General features: G+C 48.9%; 1 protein-coding gene and 1 long non-coding RNA gene across 3 annotated transcripts in view; one reads left to right on the top strand and one right to left on the bottom strand.

The window, feature by feature from the left end:
- Nucleotides 1-23,952, top strand: part of RAB6A (RAB6A, member RAS oncogene family) — a 58,144-nt gene that overhangs the window by 6,615 nt on the left and 27,577 nt on the right. The gene's annotated exons all lie outside the window — the stretch shown is intronic.
- Nucleotides 1,693-23,771, bottom strand: LOC128088671 (uncharacterized). Its single transcript, XR_008210331.1, has 3 exons — nucleotides 23,703-23,771; nucleotides 14,339-14,605; nucleotides 1,693-1,791 (listed from the first exon to the last, which is right to left on the bottom strand). It is a non-coding gene; the product is annotated as an uncharacterized LOC128088671 (long non-coding RNA).

The following is a 23,952-nucleotide window of genomic DNA, read 5'->3' as shown; positions in this document are numbered from 1 at the left end:
TCTCTCTAGGTTTGAGTTACAGCCAATTCATTTTCTTAATGCTCTTGATATGTGCAACGCAAAGGGAAGGGAAATTAAATCTAGGATAGATGGGCAGCGAAAAGGAGAGGGGGCCCCCAAAGGGTGAATTTTCACTGGCGTGGCTCCAAGCAGTGTGTGATGCAGGACTGACAGTATTGCTGTGAGTTGTGTCTCTGCCAAGGGGCCGAGTAGCTGCTGCTGCAGTTGGGGAGAATGATTTTGTGTCATGGGCTGAGAGTGGGGCCCTGCAGAGACCCTGAGGCTGTCTGCAGAGAAGTGGGCAGGCAGTGCTGCGTTAACCTCACCGCTGAAGTTTCCTTGCAGCTTGTAGGGCTGGGCACTTTGCTTGTGTTAAAGAAGGTATTGTCTTCTCTGGGGGTAGGAAGTACGTACTGATGACCGACTCAGTCCTCTTCTGCCAGCAGTGGCCATGAGAAACCCTGCTTGGTGGGGTGGGAGGGATTTCATTTACAGCCTGACGGTGGGATGTGAGTTAGATGGGTGATTGAATCATCCAGGAGATGTCTGAGATGGTAGAGGAAATGGAGGGACCAAAATTCCTTGCAAGTATTGCCAGCAGGAGTGGAGCGTGCAGACAGAGATCGATGCATTTCGGTGGGAGCAGCGTGAGCTCAGGGCCAGCAGAGAGGGCATTCAATTAGAAATGCAGGTAAGTGGAGAACGTTTTCTTTTGTAAAAGCAGCTGAAGCTGCAGGTAATGTTTCCTGATGGATGCAGGCAGCATTGTGAAGGGAGGTGAAGGAGGCTTAACTTTCATGTGTAGCGGTATTAATTGGCAGCGGAATACTGTGCTGCATTATCTCCTCTTTCAAAGCAAGTTCTGACCTCATCTTGACTTTGCTAGGCAGGAGTAGGCAGCTCCTCATGCTGGAGTTTCTCCACCTTTCGTCTTTGTTGCTTGTGTTACCTGATGTGTTTTCTTCTGGTTTTAAATGGATGCATCTGCTCCTGAAGCAGTTGTTGAGTGTTGTGTCCTTGGCTCGCTCAAAATGGCTGAACATCTCTTCACGTCTGCATCAAAGCTGGAGTGGCTGCACTGAAGCAGAGCTTCTCGTGCTTGCTTGCATAGAGCTACAGGAGAACCTCTCAGCGTGGCAGGTGAGAGCAGCAAGAGGCTCAACTTCAAATGGCTGAGGAAAGTTGGAGTTTGGCGTGTCATCTGGAGGAAATCCGGAGCTGTTTGGCCTTTCCTGCTGTCCTCAGAGTGCCTTACAGCAAAGCCTTGGCATGCTGGGTCTCTTCCCATCCCTTTTCCAGCCTCAGCTCAACTTTTTGTCGTACCTTCTCAGCTCCTCCTTTCTTGCCAGTTCTTTATTACTCAATTCATACTTATAATTGTTTTCCCAAATTCCTTGTTTTTTCTCTCTGATTTAAACTTCTAAAAAAATTTTTTGGGGCTAAGCAGCCATTGGAGTGACTTTTATCCGTGCAGCTAACTCTGTGATTGTACTACCTGCCACTGCAGTTTTAGTTGGCTTTGAACTGAACTCAGTGTGATTTGGAGGAGGAAATAGGGATTCCCTCCCAGGGAGAGGGAGGTGATCGTCCCCATCTACTCTGCTCTTGTGAGGCCCCATCTGCAGCGCTGCATCCAGGCCTGGGGCCACCAGCGCAGGAAGGACGTGGAGCTCTGGGAGTGGGTCCAGAGGAGGGCACTGAGATGAGCAGAGGGCTGGAGCAGCTCTGTGTGAGGAAAGGCTGAGGGAACTGGGCTTGTTTGGCTTGGAGAAGAGAAGGCTGCAGGGAGACCTGATGGTGGCCTTCAGTGCTTGAAGGGAGCGGATGAACAGGAGGGGGAATGGCTGTGTGTGAGGGTGGGTGGTGACAGGACAAGGGGAATGGCTTGAAAGTGAGACAGGGGAGGTTTGGGTTGGATGTGAGGAGGAAGTTTTGGAGGCAGAGGGTGGTGAGGCACTGGCACAGGTTGCCCAAGGAGGCTGTGGATGCCCCATCCCTGCAGGCATTCAAGGCCAGGCTGGATGTGGCTCTGGGCAGCCTGGGCTGCTGCTTGCCGACCTGCACACAGCAGGGCTTGGAGCTGGATGAGCATTGAGCTCCTTTGCAACCCAGGCCATTCTGTGATGTGACTTTCCTGGAGCTGCATAGCAGCAGGCAGGTGGGAAGGCTGCATCCCGTCACATTTAGCACTTTTTTTGGATGCTGTAGCATAATGGCAGTCCTGAAAAAAAGCTTTCCTCACTGAAACTATCCCAGTGTTGTAATCATCTGTTGGTTTGTGCTGAAAAATTATTTTCCTCTTTCTCCATTCAAGACTGCTTCCATCTGTTTATTTATGTCTGCAGGCTCCTGGAAGTGTTGAAGCAAGTAATTTACTGTTAATACAGTTGTGGCCTTAGGAATTGTGCAGTTTTACTTAATGTTACACAAAGGATTTTTCTTCTGTGAAATACAGCTGAGTTTTCCATCATTAAACTGCAGAACATGTAGTAAATTTGAGAAGAGCCTTGTGCTAATTATTAGCACGTTCCCTACAGTAAGGCCTGACCACTAGAGAAGAATTTCCCTATGGAATTGTGTGGTCGATATTTTAAATGCTTGTTGCAGACGGTGCAGGACTTGCACTGCTGAGAATGAGTCAAGGATTCGAGAGCCACCTTTGAATGCTTAATTTCAGGTTCAGTCAATTCTCACCTTTTGGAAGATGGGGCAGTGAAGAAGTGCCCTGCATGAAGTGTTTTCAAGGGATTCCAGGGCAGCTGTGTGCTCTCTCACTGATCTGATGCTTCCCAAGCACTCGCCTGGAATGCCTGACTGGAGAATCTGCTCTTACATTGGATCTGCCAGCTGCTTTGTTCTCAGCAGATGATTCCCCACTGCCACCCCAGAATTGCTCTGGTTGGAAAAGGCCTTGAAGATCAAGTATAGCCACAACTCAACCATACTACCATAACTCTAACGACCCACCACTAAATCATGGCCGTGAGCACCACATCCAGGTGGTTTTTGAACACATCCAGAGATGGTGACTCAAAACTACCTCTCTGGGCAGCCTGTTTTAGTGCTTAACAACCCTTCCTACCAAAAGCTTCCTCCTGATACTCAACCTAAACCTTCCCTGATGCAACTTGAGGCCATTTCCTCTCATCCCATCAGCAACAGAGTCTTTGTGTGAAGCAATTTACCATTATTGTTGCTTGCAAAGTACTGCAGGAGGAGAATATTTGTCTTCTCTAAAGGAGTGGTGATGCAGTGGCACAGCTGCCCAGGGAGTGCAGGGGTCTGACCATCCCTGGGGTTGTTCCAGACCCGTGGGGATGTGGCACTGAGGGATGTGGGCATGGTGGGGATGGGCTGTGGTTGTGTTTGGGGACCTTGGTGGTCTTTTCCAACCTGAGTGGTTGTACGGTATGGGTTGTATGGAGAGCAGAGCTGGGAAGGAGAAACAGGTAGTGTGGCTTCTTAAGGTGTGCTGCAGTGGAGTTGGGTTTCTGTTGGTAGAAAAGTAAGTCGTGGAGTGGTTTTGGTGCTGAAAAGCAGGATCCTGTGCAGCTCTTGCACAGCATGTTGGTAAGCTTGCTGCAGTCTATTCTGGTGTCCTCTCTTTTTCCCCTGTGCTGCTGTGGCATTGCGTCATACAGGCGAAGCATCTTGTTGTGCAGAAGATGCTGTACATCCCCAGCTATTTTTGCACCAGTCCCCAGGTGTTCTCCACATCCATCCTTGTCAGCTTGCATCAGCAAACGCTGCCTGGATCCTCGCTGTGCTTTGTGGTGAGCTGTGCTTAATGAAAGCGCACAGAATGTTCTCTGCCTTTTTTTCCCTTACGAGCCGCTTCCCTTAGAAGCCAGGCTGCATTGACCTTAAGTCAGGATCACTTGAAGACTTTGCTTGAGATTTGTTCTGAAGAAATACTCACCTGCATTCGCTCTCTGAAGGATGAATTTGAAAGAAGAGCACTTGTGGAAGCTGTTCTGCTGCCTCGTTTGGGATGAGCAAAGGTCAGGTCTGAGTTCCTCCAGAGTTGTCCAGGAGCTGTGGGTTTGGGGATGAGATGGAGCCACTGAGGAGGAAGCGATGGGAGCTTGTTCTGTTTAGCTGTTCTCCTTCCTTCCTTCAGAGAAAAGTTCATAGAAACATAAAATAGCCTGGGTTGCAGAGGAGCACAGCGCTCATCCAGCTCCAAGCCCTGCTGTGTGCAGGTCGCCAAGCAGCAGCCCAGGCTGCCCAGAGCCACATCCAGCCTGGCCCTGAATGCCTACAGGGATGGGGCATCCACAGCCTCCTTGGGCAACCTGTGCCAGTGCCTCACCACCCTCTGCCTCCAAAACTTCCTCCTCACATCCAACCCAAACCTCCCCTGTCTCACTTTCAAGCCATTCCCCCTTGAACCCATATCTCCTTGTCCTGAGTTGCTGCAGTGAAAGGGCAGAATTTTCTTTGGGTCAGCACAGGGTAAGTAATCATGAGGGGAGGGAGCCACAGAAGGAACTGTTTTCTTTTCCAGGTGGACATTGGTGCAGCACGTCCATTAGGTAAAAAGTGGAGGGTGAAAAGTGACAATAGTCATCTCTAACACATTAGTATGTCACCTGAAATTTCTCCAATTCATTGCTCCAAAGCCCAGGAAGCCTTTTTGGTTTGTGTTACGTCTTTTTCAAGGGCAAAACATATTTAGGAAGGTAGGGCTAATTTGTCTTAAGCATTCCTTTCAGCATGGGGTGCAGGAGCTGTGGAAGCCTTGTGTGCTGCATACTGGGACGTGATTACGTGGTAACAGGACGAGGGTGGAAACTGTACTCTGTGTCCTCAGCTGGGAGGGAAATTGGAAGCTAAACATTTGAAGTGGTCTCGGACTGCGTGCTTTGTAGCCGTGATTTCTCTGTCACACTTCCTGTTGACATGAATAGCTTTTGGCAGGATGGATGGTGGTGTCCATCCGGGTTTGCTTGCCTTGCAGCTGGGCTGAAGGAGCTCTGCCTGCACTGGGAAGCAAAGGATTTACTAAGAAAAGATCCAGCTGTGCTCAGACATAGTAGACATACGGTGTCAGGGAGCTGTGCCCCTGAGGAGCTGAAATGAAACTCGGTAGGCTGAAGGGCAAGAGTAGATAATGCTCAAACACCAGATGTGGTGGTGACAGATGTCCTAAGGATGTGTTTGTAGCGACCTGCAGAGAGCAGGGTTTTATTAGGAAGGCATCACGTGGAGGTAAAGGAGCTGAAGCAGACTGCCAGCCATCGGATGATTGGAAGGGAAAATTCAGGTTGAAGATGCACGTTTAGCTGCCTTTCTTTGCAGAAGTGTAACTTCTTCCCTGTGTTTCCCCAGCAGGGCAGGGAGACCCAGCTGGGCAGTGCCTGGGAGGTTCCAATTATCCCTGTCACAGCAGCGAATCTGGTTCCTTAGAGAGAAGATGATGGGAACAGAAGTTAAATGCAAAGTTAAGAGTTAGCTGCGTTGCTGTAAAGCCCTTCTGTGGATGGCAGAGGATGGAGATGGGTTCATTCTGAGGGTGACCGTAGGGCAGTGAGGTGTGGGGAAGAGGGCAGCGTTGGCTTGGAGCAGATAGGAGCTCCAAAAGAAAGGTGTGCAATGTTAAGGGGCTCCTGGATTGCTGCAACAACCAAGCTGATGATTGAGGGAGTGCTTTTGTTTGGCTTCTGTATGTTAAGCAATATGTATAATGTATGAGGTAATCCTGCAGCGTAAAAAGCGAATCTGCAATGCATTGAATTCTTCCAGCTATTCAAGAGTAAATTATTAGAACCTTTTCAGTAAGACTTTATGGGAATTAATAATTCAGGCAGTTCTTTTAGCTGACAAAGATAATACTCTCCAGGTCTGTGCTGTGCTCCTCGATTACAGGCTTTACTGAGATGCTCTCCAGTTGGCTCTGAGAATTTCTGGTGGATGTCTTGAATAGGGAAGAGGTCAGTATTGGCTTTGTGTCACAGGGAGCTGAAACACCTCGAGGAAGGGTGGCAAAGGCTGGATAGGTTTGAAATGGACTAAAAAATGAAAATGAGATCCTGTTCTGACTGGATTTGGAGCAGAGAAATGCAGTGTAAATGCTTGATAATTGCAATGCACTCCTCGAGGTGCATTGGGCAGCTATAGTGTAATACAAGCAGTGAGGATGGGGCTCAGCAGGAGTGTTGGGTGGTGTCTTGTTAAGATCAGGCTCCATTTATGCTATGTATTTCAGGGCAAAGTGCAGTGAAAATCTCAAGGTGCTGTGCTCTAGCCTTATACCCTTCTGGTAGAGCTTTCCTGACTGCCCCTGTGGCACAGCTGGTTGTAAGATTAAAATAGGCTTCCAGTAAAGCTGCTGCAGAACCATCCCTTCATCTTTGCTAGCATGGATACCAGTGCTACAATGGGAGCTGTGGGCGACCAGCTGGGATGAGAGCTCATGTCAACACAGATGAAACTCACCCCTACTTACCTGCAGCTGCACTGGGAGTAGCATTACAGTGCTGATGTAGGTGTCAGGAGGAGATTTCCCATCACACCTGCACTTTGTGGCTTAAAACAATTCCTTGAAGTCTGTGTGTCCTTCCAGGCAGCGCTCTCTGATCTCCTTTCTTGGTGGAGATGTGTTGTCCTTAAGCATGCAAAATTCAGACTTCTTTCTTGATGTCCTAGCTCTTCCTCTACAAATACAACGTATCCCAAAAAGTGGGATCTTTCTGTTTCATGTTAGTGAGGTTCTACCTAACTGTGGAGTCCTTTGGAGTAAGCAAAGCAAATGAGTAATCTGTTGTTAACTAAACTGAACCCAAGGGTCTTGTAAGCTGGGTTACAACCTTTCCCTAATAGTTACTGCTTTTTGCTAATTTGATTCACAGAATCCCAGAATGGCCAGGGTTGAGGGGAGCTCAAGGATCACGAAGCTCCAACCCCCCACCAATGCAGGGCCACCAACCTCCCCATCTCACAGCAGCCCAGGCTGCCCAGGGCCCCATCCAACCTGGCCTTGAACACCTCCAGGGATGGATGGGGCATCACAGCCTCTCTGGGCAGCTGTTCCAGCCCCTCACCACTCTCTCTCTAAACAACTTCCCCCTGACATCCAACCTCCAGCTGCCCTCCCTCAACTTCAATCCATTCCTTGTACAGTGAGATTGACTTCTGGGAAGTTTCTCTGCTTTGTGCCTTACTGCAGAGGTAACAAAATGAGTGATTTAGCAAGAGAATATCACCAGGATTCTGAAGAATCCAGAATAGTGCTTCTCATACTAGATGTCATATTAGCCTCTTAATGTTAGCTTATCCTATTTAAGCACAATTATTTTTTGAAATCATTGAGGATTTATACACAGATTCTTGCATAAACTGGCTGCGAGCATTGTGTTGGAAACAAATACTTTATTAAAGGTATTTAAGCTAGAAATGCACAATTATCTTTTGGTTTTCTGCCTCCTGTTTTCAAAATGTTTCTGTGGCAATTAGTGTCTTGTATAATTGGTTGTGTCTGGACATCTGCTTGCAGGGCATGTCTTCTCTTGCTGCTTTCCCACTGCTCCTTAGGACATATGAAGTGATAGAAGAGCGCATGTTGTCTTTTTCCTTGTATTCATAGAATGACAGCATGGCCTGGGTTGCAAAGGAGCTCAATGCTCATCCAGCTCCAAGCCCTGCTGTGTGCAGGTCGCCAAGCAGCAGCCCAGGCTGCCCAGAGCCACATCCAGCCTGGCCTTGAATGCCTGCAGGGATGGGGCATCCACAGCCTCCTTGGGCAACCTGTGCCAGTGCCTCACCACCCTCTGCCTCCAAAACTTCCTCCTCACATCCAACCCAAACCTCCCCTGTCTCACTTTCAAGCCATCCCCCTTGCTAATTTGCTTTACTAATATGCATATGCTTGTGCTGAAATGAGAATAAAAAATGGTCCACTCCAGGAGAAGTGAATGAAGAGACCAGCTGCCCCTGAAGCTGACTGTTGTGCAGTGGGTTGAAGTTCCAAAGAAATATTTGTTTCCACTCTTCACGTGCTCATTCCAAAGCCAACTGTAAGAGTGGAAGAGGGAAAGAACAGAGCTGGCTGTGATTCTGTGCAAGTAGGAAGCATGCAGAGCGTTTCTCTGAAGCAGGGAGGGCCGTTCTCATCACAGCCCTTGCATGAACCTGGTGCTGGGGAGCAGCCCCTGCCTCCTGCCCTTCCTGCTGGAGCTCCTCGAGGAGCTGATAGCACTTCCCAAGGAGCGTCTGCCTGCCGTGCCTTAATTACTCTTGGTCTGTGGATGGAGCATTTGACATCTTCAGAGTATTCGAAAGCAGATAATTAGGTATTTAAAACACTGGGATGTAAAAATTGGATCTTAGGATTAATTACTTCTGGTCTCCTTGTGGATTTTTTGCTCAGTGCTGCACTTGTTTTTAATAAGGTGTCTGAATGATGGAGCCTGCGTGGCAAAAAATGCTTCCCAAAGTGGATTTATCTCCATGGCCTTTAGCTGCCAATGTATATAATGTGAATATTAAGCTCTCCCTGCATGACTATAAAAAAAATAACTTAAATATTGGGCTCTTAAACTTGATGGGTTCCAATTTTAGCGTAAATGCAACTTGATCCTTAAAGCAATTGTAACAGGAATTACGACAGCTAATAAATAAGCATGCTGTTAAATGGAGAGGCAGGATAAATATGAAACAGCCCACCATCCCCAGGCTGGGGATGGCACAGCTTTCCTATGGCTCTGGTGAAGGTGGAAGTGCTGCAGTGTTCAGTATGGGATGCACAGCCCAGGATGAGTTTGGTGCATGGCCTCCCAGAGCTCTTTTTGGAATGCTTTGACCCAAGGGCAAACGTTTGTGGTAAAGATGAGCCTTAAACACGTTCAGCATTTATGCTGATGTTTTTTTTGCACTGTAAAAATGCACATAAATTGGAAGTGAAATTCTTATTGAAATTTGATGTAATGATGATGTGTAAAGTAGAAATAAAGCAAGTAGGAATTGTCTGTAAGCTGCCATACGAGCAAGAGCCAGATTGTTTGCTTTGCTTGTGCTCAGAGCACCTTATGAAACATTAATGTAACTGCATTTATACCTGGACTGGAGGCGTAAGGGCAAGCTGACTCTCAAACCACTTAATTTCTCTGAATTTATCCCAGTGTGCTCACAGCAAAGCTGTGGTTCTCATCACTGACTGAGCTGGGAGAAAGTGAAGGGAATAGGGATGTGCTGAAACTGCAACCCAAACAGCTCAATCCAGAACCATCAGCGTGCAGTTTTGTCCTCATGAATGGAGTTGCACCACATCTATTCAGTGTTTTATTTCTGAGCTGTGCAGACCCTCATCCTCGAGCTCAGGAAAGGCATTTCAGCTCAACTGTGGCAGGAGTGCAGGTAGCCGCACTGTGCCTCCTTCCCTCAAGTCTAGAAGATGGAAGTTGGCAATATTTAGTGCTGCTTAACAAATCACTGACACTGGGGTGTTGGGGTTATGTTTGGGGACCCTCATTGCAGCCAGGACCTAAAGGGAGCCTGCAGACAGGAGGGGAGCAACTCTTGGAAAGGGGAGATGGCAGCAGGACAAGGGGAAATGGTTTGGAGTTGAGGGAGGGCAGCTGGAGGTTGGATGTCAGGGGGAAGTTGTTTAGAGAGAGAGTGGTGAGGGGCTGGAACAGCTGCCCAGAGAGGCTGTGATGCCCCTGTGATCCCTGGAGGTGTTGGAGGCCAGGTTGGATGGGGCCCTGGGCAGCCTGGGCTGCTGTGAGATGGGGAGGTTGGTGGCCCTGCATTGGTGGGGGGTTGGAGCTTCGTGATCCTTGAGCTCCCTTCCAACCCAAACCATTCTGTGAAATCCAAGAGACACATGGAGGTCTCAAGGCTGCATCCTATGCTCCATATCACACTGACCTCAGAGATGGGCACATCAGGGATCCCTGGTGGAGTGATTTGAGAGAAATCTGCTTGGGCAGGAACAGACAGTTCCTTTCTCTTCCTTAAGAGCCTGAGTGACACCAATTTGCCTGAAGCTACAGCCGTCAGAAATTTGTACAGGAAGATTACTTTCATTCCCGACTTTAGTTTGTGGTGTGAGAAGCAGATGAAGGTACAGGGCTGCCTTTCATAGAGAGCCACCACAGCTTTTGTTAAGAAGCCATCTCTGTATTACGAGGGCAGATGTAAGGGTCAGCATTATCAGAGATATGCAAAGGGTCAACGTTCTCCATGGAAAACCTCCACTTCTTTATCACAGTCATTCAAGGTACTTCAAAAATTATCCCAGAGTGTAACTATTCTTGTCTTCCCTCTTCTATATGGACAGTTATCCCATAGCTGAGTTTAAAGCCAACCAGGGAATCTCAGAATGGTTGGGTTGGAAGGGTGCTCAAGGATCACAAAGCTCCAACCCCCACCAATGCAGGGCCACCAACCTCCCCATTTCACAGCAGCCCAGGCTGCCCAGGGCCCCATCCAACCTGGCCTTGAACACCTCCAGGGATCACAGGGGCATCACAGCCTCTCTGGGCAGCTGTTCCAGCCCCTCACCACTCTCTCTCTAAACAACTTCCCCCTGACATCCAACCTCCAGCTGCCCTCCTTTGTTGGTTGCTTTGTGGTTTTCTGACACTGAGCTGATGGTTGCGGATAGTTGTGCACCACTTGAGTGGTTGTTGTCGTCTTATCTTAAATTTGCTCTTCCTCTGCTGTCTGTCAGTCGTTTGAATGGAACCACATCGACCGCAATGATTTGCATGTGTAGCTCTGTTAACCACACTTCTGGTCTTGCTTGGTCATTTGCATATGGTATGCATGAAGTATGCATGTAAACATCTTAGCATTTTTGTTAAGGCCTATACAAGCCTCTGAGACTTTTCCCACTGATAATGGCTCCTAGCTCTGCTAGATTTTGACTCCTGCACCAGCGTAAAGGGCGTCAGTCATCCAGACATGGGCAGCGTCCTCCTTCAAACCTGCATCACTTTGGGTTGTATTTCAGTTTAAGTCACGGCGCCGTTCACATTCCGTCTCTTGGAAGCTGCCTGCAGGACACATGGCTCAGGAGCCAGCAGGGTGTAGAGCCCATTGGTGCAGGCTGGTGGCAGATTTCGAGATGTAGATGTGAGCAAGAATCATGGAATGACAGCATGGCCTGGGTTGCAGAGGAGCACAGTGCTCATCCAGCTCCAAGCCCTGCTGTGTGCAGGTCGCCAAGCAGCAGCCCAGGCTGCCTAGAGCCACATCCAGCCTGGCCTTGAATGCCTGCAGGGATGGGGCTGAGGAGCTCCTGCTTACAGCATTTTGGCTTTGGAGTTCAGTGTGATTGAAACCCCGTGTTTACAGGGAAGATGAGTGCAAGCCTAATGATGTTCTCTGACAAACAGCGAGGTAAAACTGCCCCCAGATCATGCTATATGCTGGTATGTATGCATAGGGCTGTGCTGCATGGATTCTCCTCATCCTGTAGCAAGGAGCTGGCTCTTGTTTGTCTTCTGTGGCGAACAAAAGAGCTGTTGTGGGAAGGTTTCACAGGGTGCAACTTAATTGTGTGAAAAGAAAGAAATAAAGCACAGCTGTGGTTGGCAAACGGGTTGGCTGTGAGATGGAAGCAGGGCACAGACCCATGGGCACTGCTTCATTTCGGCGTGGCTGAGACCAAACAAACAGAACAAGATTTTTCATTGTGCTCTTTCATATGTTTCCCATTTTGGGAGGAAAAGTAAAGCTAATTACCAACAAAATAACACGAGTTAATGAGGCCGTTTATCACCGTGTATTTTTGTCACTGGGACAAGACATGCTGTGTATCCCAGGGGAAATCTTGCCCACCCATTAATAATCAGAGCTGTGCTGTTTTATCAGCTATGCCAGTGCTTATTAAGATTTACTTAGTGGAAAAGAATAACGAGTAGAAATCATTAAAAATGTGGTTAGTCTCCAAAAAGCTTGGGTTGGTCTGTGTGACCCCTTTGGGCCTTGAAATACAGTGGGGGTTTGCTCCACATTTGTGCTGCTTCTGCTGCAGATCAGTGCTGCGTGTCCTGATAAACCATTTCTATGATGGAAGGAAGGGATGCCATTCAGAGGGACCTCAACAGGCTTGAAAGGTGGGCGTGGGTGAATCTAATGAGGTTCAACACAGCAAAGTGCAAGGCTTGGCACTTGGGCCGGAGGAATCCCAGGCATCCATACAGACTGGAAGGAGCAGTGCTTGAGAGCAGCCCTGCAGAGAAGGACCTGGGGGTCCTGGTGGATGAAAAGCTCAACATGAGCCAGCAGTGCTCCTGCAGCTGGGAAAGCAAATGGGATCCTGGGCTCCATCAGAAGACGGGTGGCCAGCAGGGACAGGGAGGTGATTGTCCCCCTCTGCTCTGCTCTTGTGAGGCCCCATCTGCAGCACTATGTCCAGGGCTGGAGCCCCCAGCACAAGAAAGACAGGGAGCTGTTGGAGAGGGTGCAGAGGAGCCACAGAGATGAGCAGAGGGCTGCAGCACCTCCCTACAAAGACAGGCTGAGGGAGCTGGGCTTGTTGAGCATGGAGAAGAGAAGCTGCGGGGTGACCTCAGTGCAGCCTGCAGTGCCTCAAGGGAGCCTGCAGACAGGAGGGGAGTCAGCTCTGTGCAAGGGGAGATGGCAGCAGGACAAGGGGAAATGGTTTGGAGTTGAGGGAGGGCAGCTGGAGGTTGGATGTCAGGGGGAAGTTGTTTAGAGAGAGAGTGGTGAGGGGCTGGAACAGCTGCCCAGAGAGGCTGTGATGCCCCTGTGATCCCTGGAGGTGTTCAAGGCCAGGTTGGATGGGGCCCTGGGCAGCCTGGGCTGCTGTGAGATGGGGAGGTTGGTGGCCCTGCATTGGTGGGGGGTTGGAGCTTCGTGATCCTTGAGCTCCCTTTCAGCCCAGGCCATTCTGTGATTCTATGAAGCCAGGCATCTCCCTCAAGATAACGTGTAACCTCACAGTCTGAGCACCAAGTAAAACGGGATTCTAATGTATCTAAAGAAAGCAAACAGCAGACGCTGCCTGGAAAAAAAAAAGATATTAGGAAATGCATTTTTCTGCCTCCTCCTTTCCCCCGTAGCTACTGCCAAACTTTAAGTACAAGTGACAATTCCTTGCATCTCTTGCTGGTCATAAAATGCCTGGAGGCAGCATCAAATGCATCCATATGGCGCTGAATACTTAGCTCAGTGGCACAGCAGATTCTTACCCAGTCATCCTCAGGCCTCGAGCTGTCAGCTGTGACAGTCAGGTGGGTTTTTTTGTGGTGTGGCATTTGGATCTCAGTGGATTGGTTACATAAAAGGCAGGATCCTCGGGGAGAATTGTACCCTGCTTCTTGGGGGCAGTCTCTTCCCCATCCTCTGTCACTGAGGAGCCTTTGCAAGGTTCACCATTGGCTTAGCAGTACTTCAGAGCTTGTCATGCAGTTATGTTGTGTAGCATGAGCTGTTTTTCAGGAGCTGCAGCATCACTGGAGCAAGGTTTGGGTGTGCTCATAGTAAGCAGTGAGCAAGGAACACGCTGAGGACATCCCAGGTGTTGTGCAAGAGGCCCCTGCTACCAGACGGACGGCTGTTTTGTGTTCCAGGTTCTTTGAGCAGTAGGAAGGCTGTTAATATTTTTATACATAGAATAATTGTGCAGTGAATACTTTGGATTTGGCCCTGTGTCCCTGAGGATGTTCTCAGGTGTTTCCTGATGGCTGTGAATCATTTCTTTTCCCTTTGACAGAGGTGGTTTTGCTGAGCTGTGCCACCGCTGAAGCCCAAAGCCCAGAGAGAGCCAGCAAACAGCTGTAAGGATGCTGTCCTGCACACCTTTCCCAGCCCACGCTTCCCCAAAAGGTTTCCTCGCTTATTAATAGGTGATCCTCATCAACAGATCCCAAATATTTCAACATAGGCTTCTTTGAATGAAGCAACGTGGAGGTGTTTCACTATTAAAATATGGCAGGAGCCAGCTCAGCTGTGGGATTGGAAGGAATGATGTGGCAAGGGGTGACCTACAGGCTGCTCTTGGAGGAGCAAGGAGCTTGGCCATTTGGTGCAGTGTCTGCCCACCACAGCTTTCTGCGTGGCCAAAATTGCACTGTTCCTCCCTGAGTTTTTATATTACCAACAGGTTCCCCTGGGGAAGGGAAATCTATCCTGAGGTTTTGAAAATGAAAAGTAACCAAACTCACAGAGTCGTACGGAAATATGTGCCACAGGACCAAAATGGTGCGTGATAGGAATTGCGCTGTGGGAAGAACGTGAAGTTGGGAGAAAAATGAGAACTTCAGTGAGGGGAAAAGAGGACTTTTAGGGCTTTCTTGCACTATTTCTGCATTCTCTATTATGGAGACTTAAGACATTTAGCTTGGAGAAGAGAAGGCTGCAGGGAGACCTGATGGTGGCCTTCAGTGCTTGAAGGGAGCGGATAAACAGGAGGGGGAACGGCTGTGTGTGAGGGTGGGTGGTGACAGGACAAGGGGAATGGCTTGAAAGTGAGACAGGGGAGGTTTGGGTTGGATGTGAGGAGGAAGTTTTGGAGGCAGAGGGTGGTGAGGCACTGGCACAGGTTGCCCAAGGAGGCTGTGGATGCCCCATCCCTGCAGGCATTCAAGGCCAGGCTGGATGTGGCTGTGGGCAGCCTGGGCTGCTGCTTGGCGACCTGCACACAGCAGGGCTTGGAGCTGGATGAGCATTGAGCTCCTTTGCAACCCAGGCTTATGATTCTATGGCATTCAGTTGGATGGGAGTACATCTTGGCACATGAGCCATGAAGCAATCTCAGACTGCTGGGTTTTTGGAAAGCTTTCTTACTACTTTTTGTGGGAGGGGAAAGGGAGATGAGTCTTGGAATCTCCAAGTGATTTGGGCTGGGAGGAACCCAAAGTCCTGGAGCTCTGCAGCACGCCGTACTGCTGTGAGTTAAACAACTGAAAGCATAGAGTTTCACAGAGCTGATGTTTCCTGCTGTAAATGTAGAGGGTAAAACAATCTGGTGCAGAAATCTGACCCAGCCTCATTCTTTGATTAACGCGGATGCAGAACCACTTACAACCCCCTTGGATGTATGCACACGTGTGGCAGTCTGAACTTGAAGGATAATCTCACAGAGCACAGCACTCCTGAAGATTTCCCTTGGGTAATCCTGATGTCAAAATCTATTGCAGATCCCTTCCAGGGCAGCTTTACAGTCCTCAATTCTGCCTACTTACACCCTAGTCCTAATTCCTTTGAGCCAAGGATCCAGAACAATTGTGCATGTTTCAGGATAAGTAATCTGCCATTTGCTGTTATTCCTAGTGAGTAGGAATCTCATTCCTGTGTAGTGGTTGGTACATGAAGATACTGCTTGTTCCTGACAACGTACATCAGTGCTGATGTTTTTGCTCTTGAGACAGGATCCTGTTGGAGTCAGAGCTTGTTGAACCCCATCTTGGGGTCAGTAACAGCTGGCTTTTGGCTGGAATGTAAAAGATGGATTGGAGGGAACTGGATGTGTCTGCTTTTGTGTCGTCATGGTATCATTAGGGTTGGAAAAGACCTCTGAGATCATCACATCCAGCCTTCAGCCCATCAGCACCGTGCCCACTGATGGTGCCCACTGACTGCATCCCTGCAGCACCATTGCCAGGTGACACAGGCTGTGCTGCTCTCAGCCATGAGCAGGACCCTGGGAAGAAGCTCTTTCTAGGTCAGAGAAGTGCTTCAGCTCCAGTTCCCTTCTGTTTTGGGGAATTGCTGTGGCACAAGCAGGGCCTTGCTGCTGCTGCTGCTTGGACAATTGCCCTGTGTGCATTCTCTGCTGAAGTACTCAAAAGATTGAATGCAAATGAATGCTGACGAGCTTTTCAGACTAGCACATATTTTTGTAGTCGCCCTTTTCGTAAGGCAGTGAAGTGTTAATCATTTGATTACTGGTTGTTGTAGATAAGGGAATAATTGGGCCCTCTTTGTAAACTATGGCAGTAGTTGACAGGAAGGAGCGGTCAGCCAAATATGGGGCCCAGCAACTTGTGTGTGTGTGTGTGTGTGTGTGTGTGTGTGTGTGTAACCTCTGCTCTGTGCTGACATCTGGGTTGTGACAACACTTTATTTCATATTTTCTTCCCTGGTATAAGGGCATTTTTTCACAGAGTCACAGAATGGCCTGGGTTGCAGAGGAGCACAGCGCTCATCCAGCTCCAAGCCCTGCTGTGTGCAGGTCGCCAAGCAGCAGCCCAGGCTGCCCAGAGCCACATCCAGCCTGGCCTTGAATGCCTGCAGGGATGGGGCATCCACAGCCTCCTTGGGCAACCTGTGCCACTGCCTCACAACTCTCTGAGTGAGGGTGCTCTGTTTCCTAGCAGCTTTAATAATTTTGGGCATTACTTGAAATTCATATGCCTCCATATGAAAGACTCCATGCATAAAGGCTTGGGGCGGTGTGGCTGGAGGACTGCATAGAGGAAATGGACCTGGGGGTATTGATTGATGCTCAGCTGAAAGTGAGCCCACAGTGTGCCCGGGTGGCCAAGAAGGCCAATGGCATCCTGGCTTGCATCAGAAACAGCGTTGCAAGCAGGAGCAGAGATGTGATTGTTCCCCTATACTCAGCACTGGTGAGGCCGCACCTCGAGTGCTGTGTCCAGTTTTGGGCCCCTCACTGCAAGAAAGACATTGAGGCCCTGGAACGTGTTCAAAGGAGGGCAACAAAGCTGGTGAGGGGTCTGGAACACAGGGCTGATGAGGAGAGGCTGAAGGAGCTGGGAATGTTCAGCCTGGAGAAGAGGAGCTCAGGGGAGACCTCATTGCTCTCTATAACTTCCTGAAGGCAGGCTGCAGGGAGCTGGGGGTCGGCCTCTGCTCTCATGTCATCAGTGATAGGACCAGGGGGAATGGCTTCAAGCTACGGCAGGGGAGATTCAGGCTGGACATGAGGAAGTATTACTTGTCAGAAAGGGTGGTCAGGCACTGCAATGGATGCCCAGGGAGGTGGTGGAGGCACCGAGCCTGGGGGTGTTCAAGGAAAGGCTGGATGTTGTGTTGAGGGACGTGGTTTAGTGGGAGTTGTTGGGAATAGGTGAACGGTTGGATGAGCTTTTAGGTCTTTTCCAACCTTGGTGATTCTATGATTCTATTCTGTGATTCTATGCTGTCTGGAGGCATCTCTCTAAGATGGACTTAAGGAGCTGCAGATTTCGTCATGAGACTGTAGCAAAAGCAGATGTTGATATTTTTGCAGGAGCTCTTTGGCATCCTTCAGGAGGCCCATATCACTGAAAGGAGAAGCATGGAGTGTGACAACAACATGTGAAATGTGGGATTCTTGCAGCTTCTTTGCTGTGCTTAGCGTTTAAAAATGTTGCCGCTGTGAAATTTGACTTGCTTCTCTTCTTTGTGTCCAAGTCAGTGCAGCATGTGGGCATGAGCTGCAGGTGATATCAGCCGTGCACATAATGGCTTTATGTGTGCTCATCTGCTAGGTAGGTGTCATCCCTTGTTATATCATGCTATTTCACTCAGCTCTGTTGCTTCCCTTCCTGCTGTTCTGCACCAGACAGTCATAAATATTCATGCACCCTTCCTGCCATCCATTTAGGCTTGTATACCTCTCTCGTGGTCTGTTCGGGTTTGTTAAATGCAGGCTTTTCTTTTTAAACACCGGAGTGCTGAAGGCTGTCTAGTGAGCTAAGAGGCTGATGTCACATTTTCTGGTTGGCAGAGCTGTAGGGAACTGCTGAGATATGGAAGCTTTCAAATATTTTGCTCGGTTCTTCCGTGACAAAGAATGGACTGCAATTCGAGGTGGTTATGTGGCAAAATGAGAGCTGAAATGTCCTCAGCAGCAAACGTTCTGCCCGTGCTGCTGCTTGCTTCTTTGCAGCCAGGAGTGGAGCTGCTTTGCAGCTCATTTGCAATAAAAACTGTCTCAACGTACCTTGAAAAGGCCACAGAGTCACCAAGGTTGGAAAAGCCTTACAAGATCATCCAGCCCAACCGTCCTCCTATCACCAATAGCTCTCACTAAACCGTGTCCCTCAACACAAAATCCAAACGTGCACAAAATCCGAATGTAAATCCATGTGCCAGTTTGGATTGAGTCTCTTTAAGGACCGTGGCAACCCAATTTACAAGGAGAAAATAAGCAACTTTCGTTCCTTAGCTTGTATTTAAAGCTGTGCATAAAGGGGATGGGAAGGGTCACTTTTGTGTTGGTCGTTTCATGGGTTGGTTTCTCAAATCCCAGATCCCACTGAATTTATCAGTCTTGTGCAGAGCTCTTGCTTTTCTTCATAGGGGCATCTAGGAGTGGCTCTCAGACACTGAGCAGCTGTCGTCAATTCTTTCTTATTGCTCAGTCTGCTGGTGATTAGAAAGCAAAAAAAGAGAACAGAAAAAGGTGAAATACACCTTGTTGTAGGTTTGTGAGGCTGCTGCAGGCATGAAGTTCAGCTCCGGGAATTCCTGGGCTCTCACCCAGGTGCAAGAGTTCTCATAATCACAGATCACAGCATCAGAAGGATTGGAAGGGACCTCCTGAGGCCAACAAGTCCAACCCCTGCTAAAGCAATTCCCTACAGCAGGTTGTACAGGTGGGCATCCAGCTGAGTCTGGAATAGCGCCATAGAAGAGAATCCACTGCCTCTCTGGGCAACCTGTGCCAGTGCTCCATCACCTTTCCTGTAAAGATCTTCCACATCTATGTATGGAACTTGCTGTGTTCCAGCTTTGGGCTGTTACTGCTTGTCCTATCACTACACAACAGCAAGAGCCTGGCCTCGTCCATTTGCCTCCCAGGGCAACCTCCTGTCTCACTTTAAAACCATTCCCCCTTGTCCCATCACCATCCACCCTCACAAACAGCCATTCCCCCTCCTGTTTATCCGCTCCCTTCAAGTACTGGGAGGCCACAAGGAACCCATTGCCCTGTGCCTGCTGACTTGTAGATGTTATGGTTCTGCTTTACTGCAGACACAGAATCACAGAGCATCCTGAGCTGGAAGGGCCCCACAAGAATACAACCACTGATTTTTGATAAACGTAGTGGATGTCCCTGGAATTCCTGGATGCCATGATACGAACATTATGGTGTGTTTCATACCGCAGGAGTGGGAAGTGGGCTTTCCTGCTTAGCATGTAGATCCCAGACAGTGATGCTGCAGGCTGCTGGCAGTCCCTGAGGCCAAAGGAATCGATCCGGTGCTCAATCAGTTTTCAATAGTGCTTTTAATTAAAGAAAAGAATTAAAAAAAGGCGTTGTTGTGCGTGGTGACCTGAAAAGAAATGAAGGATTGGCAGCGATTCATTGGCCCCCAAAGGCCGTGTACAGTTGTTCAACGTTGTTATTGATTGCACCGGTCTGTCTGGGACTGCTTTGGGAGGTAGGGTGCTATAAAAGCTACACAGACTGCCCAAAAAACCCCTTCTGAGTTGGACACTGTATTGTCTGTCCTTCTCCTCTTCATCAACACCACATGAGTGGTTCCTGTGCACAGCAGTAATGGGAGGAACAAAAAAATACATATTTAAAGTAGAAAATGATGGAACATCTCTAAAGTTACCAAGCTTTCTTTTCAAAAACCAACCCAAACACCCAGTTCTTTGCTTTTCTGGGTTTCCCCATTTGGTTCCCACTTGGGTGAACTTCCTAAAAAGAATCCTAAGCTCCTTTAAAAATGCAAATCTGTTCAAAGGACAGGGGTGTAAATGATGAGTTATATCTCTAATAAGGCTGGGAATAAATTTTCTTAAGAGGTTGGTTGAACCATTTTCTTTGTACATAAAGAAGCCATTGCTGCTTTGGAATAATGCAAGAGAACAACTGCAGTGTTATGAATGCAAATTGCACAATTTTTGTAGTGTTAACAGCACAAAATGTTCTTATTTTGTGGAATCAATAGGGGCAGCCATTCCACTCCGCAGCCGGGCTGGGAGGGCATCCTCCAGCCAGCAGTACCATGGGGAGCCCAAATGTGCTCTGCCTGATACGTGTGTGAAAGAAAAGAAAATAAACCTATAGCCACCCATTTTTTGTTAAAAATAATGGATTTTTTTCTTTCTTTCTTTTTCATCCCCCTGGAGCTACTTCAGGCAGCGCAGTGGATGTGTTTGGCGGAGTTTTCTGCTTTACGAGCTTTCTCCTCATTTTTCTTTCGGATGTTTTCTGATTTATTGGACATGTAAGGATGGCGGGTATTGGGTTCGATGGCCCTTTGGCCTGACCTCATCTGGCACCTTGCAGCAGGAGAGCAGTGGCGGAATCAAAGAGTTCTGGCAGAGAGCAGACAGAGAACTGAAATCAACAGCAAACGGTTTGGGGTAAACAATTCTTCAATTGGAGCCTTGAGTGCAGGAGGGGACAGCATCAGCTCAGCCTGCTGGGGTTGGGTTGGGCTGTGTTGGGGTTGTGTTGGGTTGTGTTAGAGTTGTGCTGGGTTATGTTGGGTTGTGCTTGAGTTGTGTTGGGGTTGTGCTTGGGTTGTGTTGGGTTGTGTTGGGTTGTGCTGGGTTGTGCTGGGGTTGTGTTGGGTTCTGTTAGAGTTATACTGGGTTGTGTTGGGTTGTGCTGGGTTGTGCTGGGGTTGTGTTGGGTTCTGTTAGAGTTATACTGGGTTGTGTTGGGTTGTGCTTGGGGTTGTGTTGGGTTGTGTTGGGATGTGCTTGGGGTTGTGCTGGGTTGTGTTGGGTTATGCTGGGGTTGTGTTGGGGTTGTGCTGGGGTTGTTTTGGGTTGTGTTGGGTTGTGTTGGGGTTGTATTGGGTTGCGTTGGGTTGTGTTGGGTTGTATTGGGTTGTGTTGGGGTTGTGTTGGGGTTATGTTGGGTTGTGTTGGGTTGTGTTGGGGTTGGGTTATGTTGGGTTGTATTGGATTGTGTTGGGGTTGGGTTATGTTGGGTTGTGTTGGGTTGTTTTGGGGTTGGGTTATGTTGGGTTGTATTGGATTGTGTTGGGGTTGGGTTATGTTGGGTTGTATTGGATTGTGTTGGGGTTGGGTTATGTTGGGTTGTGTTGGGGTTATGTTGGGTTGTGTTGGGTTGTGTTGGGGTTGTGTTGGGGTTATGTTGGGTTGTGTTGGGGTTATGTTGGGTTGTGTTGGGGTTGTGTTGGGATTGTGTTGGGATTATGTTGGGTTGTGTTGGGGTTATGTTGGGTTGTGCTTGAGTTGTGTTGGGGCTGTGTTGGGTTATGTCGGGTTGTGCTGCGGTTGTGTTGGGTTGTGTTGGGGTTGTGTTGGGTTGTGTCGGGTTGTGCTGCGGTTGTGTTGGGTTGTGTTGGGTTGTGTTGGGTTGTGTTGGGGTTGTGTTGGGTTGTGTTGGGGTTGTGTTGGGTTATGTCGGGTTGTGCTGCGGTTGTGTTGGGTTGTGTTGAGGTTGTGCTGGGCTGTTCTGGGGTTGTATTGGGGTTGTGTTGAGTTGTTTTGGGTTGTATTGGGTTGTGTTGGCTAGGTTGTAGTGGGTTGGGTTGGGTTGAGTTGTGTTTTGCTTATACTGGGAATGTGTTGGGTTGTGTTGGGTTGTGCTGGGTTGTGTTGGGTTGGGGTTGTGTTGATTTAGGTTGTGTTGTGTTGGGTTGTGCTGGAGTTGGTGCTGCCCTTGGAGTTCCCCAGCTGTGCCAGTGGATGACGTTGGTCTCACGGAGGAGTTGAAAGAGAGCAGACTGTGGGATAATGAATGAGTTCTGCTTCTTGCACTGGGGGAACTGGGTAGAACTTCCGTAGCATGAGAGCGAAAAGTAGGGGAGGATTTTTTTAAGGAAACTGCTGTAATCACTTTAATACAGCATTTCTGTTTTAGGAGCTCAGACTGACACATCTAAAAATATTCTCCTTGATTACTGGTTCATGCAGATCGTTTTAAGTCAAGCATGAGCATCCTCATTTCTGGGCTTCTTAAATAATGATCTAAAATTGGTTTTCATGCATTCATAATTCCGTATATAGAATCATAGAATCACCAGGTTGGAAAAGACCTAAAAGATCATCCAGTCCAACCGTTCACCTATTCCCAACAGCTCCCACTAAACCACGTCCCTCAACACAACATCCAGCCTTTCCTTGAACACCCCCAGGCTCGGTGCCTCCACCACCTCCCAGGGCATCCATTGCAGTGCCTGACCACCCTTTCTGACAAGTAACACTTCCTCATGTCCAGCCTGAATCTCCCCTGCCGCAGCTTGAAGCCATTCCCTCTGCTCCTATCACTGATGACACGAGAGCAGAGGCCGACCCCCAGCTCACCACAGCCTGCCTTCAGGAAGTTATAGAGAGCAGTGAGGTCTCCCCTGAGCCTCCTCTTCTCCAGGCTGAACATTCCCAGCTCCTTCAGCCTCTCCTCACCAGCCCTGTGTTCCAGACCCCTCACCAGCTTTGTTGCCCTCCTTTGAACACGTTCCAGGGCCTCAATATCTTTCTTGCAGTGAGGGGCCCAAAACTGGACACAGTACTCGAGGTGCGGCCTCACCAGTGCTGAATACAGGGGAAAATATTGTTCTTAAATATTGTTCTTATATTGTTCTTAGCAGTGCTTTTTTGTCACGGTGCCTTGGGTTGCTTCTTCCAGATCTGGAGTTGTGTGTTCTCTCATCTTGGGGTGAGCTTGTCTGTGAGAGCCGTAGTGCTGCTGGGTTTGATTTTTTTTACCAAATCTGAAAGGAATCATGGAGTGATTAAGGCTGGAAAAGCACTCCAAGATCCCCAAGCTCAGTCCACCCCACTATGCTGTGTCCACATCTCTCAGTGCCACATCCCCATGGTTCTGAACACCCTGAACACCAAGGGATGGTGACCCCCGCATCCCTTGGGCAATCTGTGCCACTGCTTCATCACTCTTTGGAGAAGAAATTTTCCCTAATATCCAACCTGCCCCTCCCCTGGAGGTTACTGTGGTGTTGTTCTCTATTCTCATAGAATCACAGAACAGCCTGGGTTGCAGAGGAGCTCAATGCTCATCCAGCTCCAAGCCCTGCTGTGTGCAGGTCGCCAAGCAGCAGCCCAGGCTGCCCAGAGCCACATCCAGCCTGGCCTTGAATGCCTGCAGGGATGGGGCATCCACAGCCTCCTTGGGCAACCTGTGCCAGTGCCTCACCCCTCCAGTGAGTTTTCCTCTGGCTTTGAGCTGGGAACAGAGGCCGACCCGCACCACACTGCTGTGACCTCCTTTAAGGAGCTGGAGAGAGCAAAGGGTCTTTGATAGAACCACACAATGAATATCCCAAGTTGGAGGAGATCCACAAGGGTCACCAAGCCCAGCTTCCACCCGGGACCACCCCAAATCCCCAACTTTTGGGATTATCCTGTTGGTGTCTTTGTGGTGAGGAAGCTTTCTCCACCTTCCTTTGATACATCCCTTGGGAAAGCTGGGGCTTTGTTAACTGACTCTATCTCTGAGAATTTGGAAGGGTTTAGGGCCGTTTTTCTGCTTTACAGTGAAGGAGCTGGATAGATTTGATTCTTTTTAGGGTTTTCTTTCCCTCTCTCTCTCTTTTTAATTTGGCCTCACAGATGTTTCCTTATTGCTCATGTTTTGAAAGTGCTCACCAGCAATGAGTAGGAACTCAGATTTCAGTGCAACTTCTCTGGAAGAATGCTTGGACAAGATGCAGCTCTGGTACACAAGACAAGCACGTTGTGCCCTAGGAAATGAAATAGGAGGAAGTTTTGGAGGCAGAGGGTGGTGAGGCACTGGCACAGGTTGCCAAGGAGGCTGTGGATGCCCCATCCCTGCAGGCATTCAAGGCCAGGCTGGATGTGGCTCTGGGCAGCCTGGGCTGCTGGTTGGCGACCTGCACACAGCAGGGCTTGGAGCTGGATGAGCGCTGTGCTCCTGTGCAACCCAGGCCATTCTGTCATTCTGTGATCCTATGAAATAAGGAGGTGAAGCCTGCATGTCCCATACACCATAAAGTAGAAGTGGCCCAATTCCAGTTTCTCTTTCCTTTGTAGGTCACTCCTGAGAGTTGCCTGAGCCCTTTGCAGACCCTGTCTGGCAACAAATGACCTCCTAAAGCCATGTGAGCGTGGAGAAATGCGCTG

This window comes from Tympanuchus pallidicinctus, unplaced genomic scaffold (assembly GCF_026119805.1).
Source record: "Tympanuchus pallidicinctus isolate F22 unplaced genomic scaffold, pur_lepc_1.0 scaffold36, whole genome shotgun sequence".
NCBI classification, from domain to species: Eukaryota; Metazoa; Chordata; class Aves; order Galliformes; family Phasianidae; genus Tympanuchus; species Tympanuchus pallidicinctus.
The sequence above is the reverse complement of the archived record's forward strand: the minus strand, read 5'-3'. Positions and strand labels throughout refer to the sequence as shown.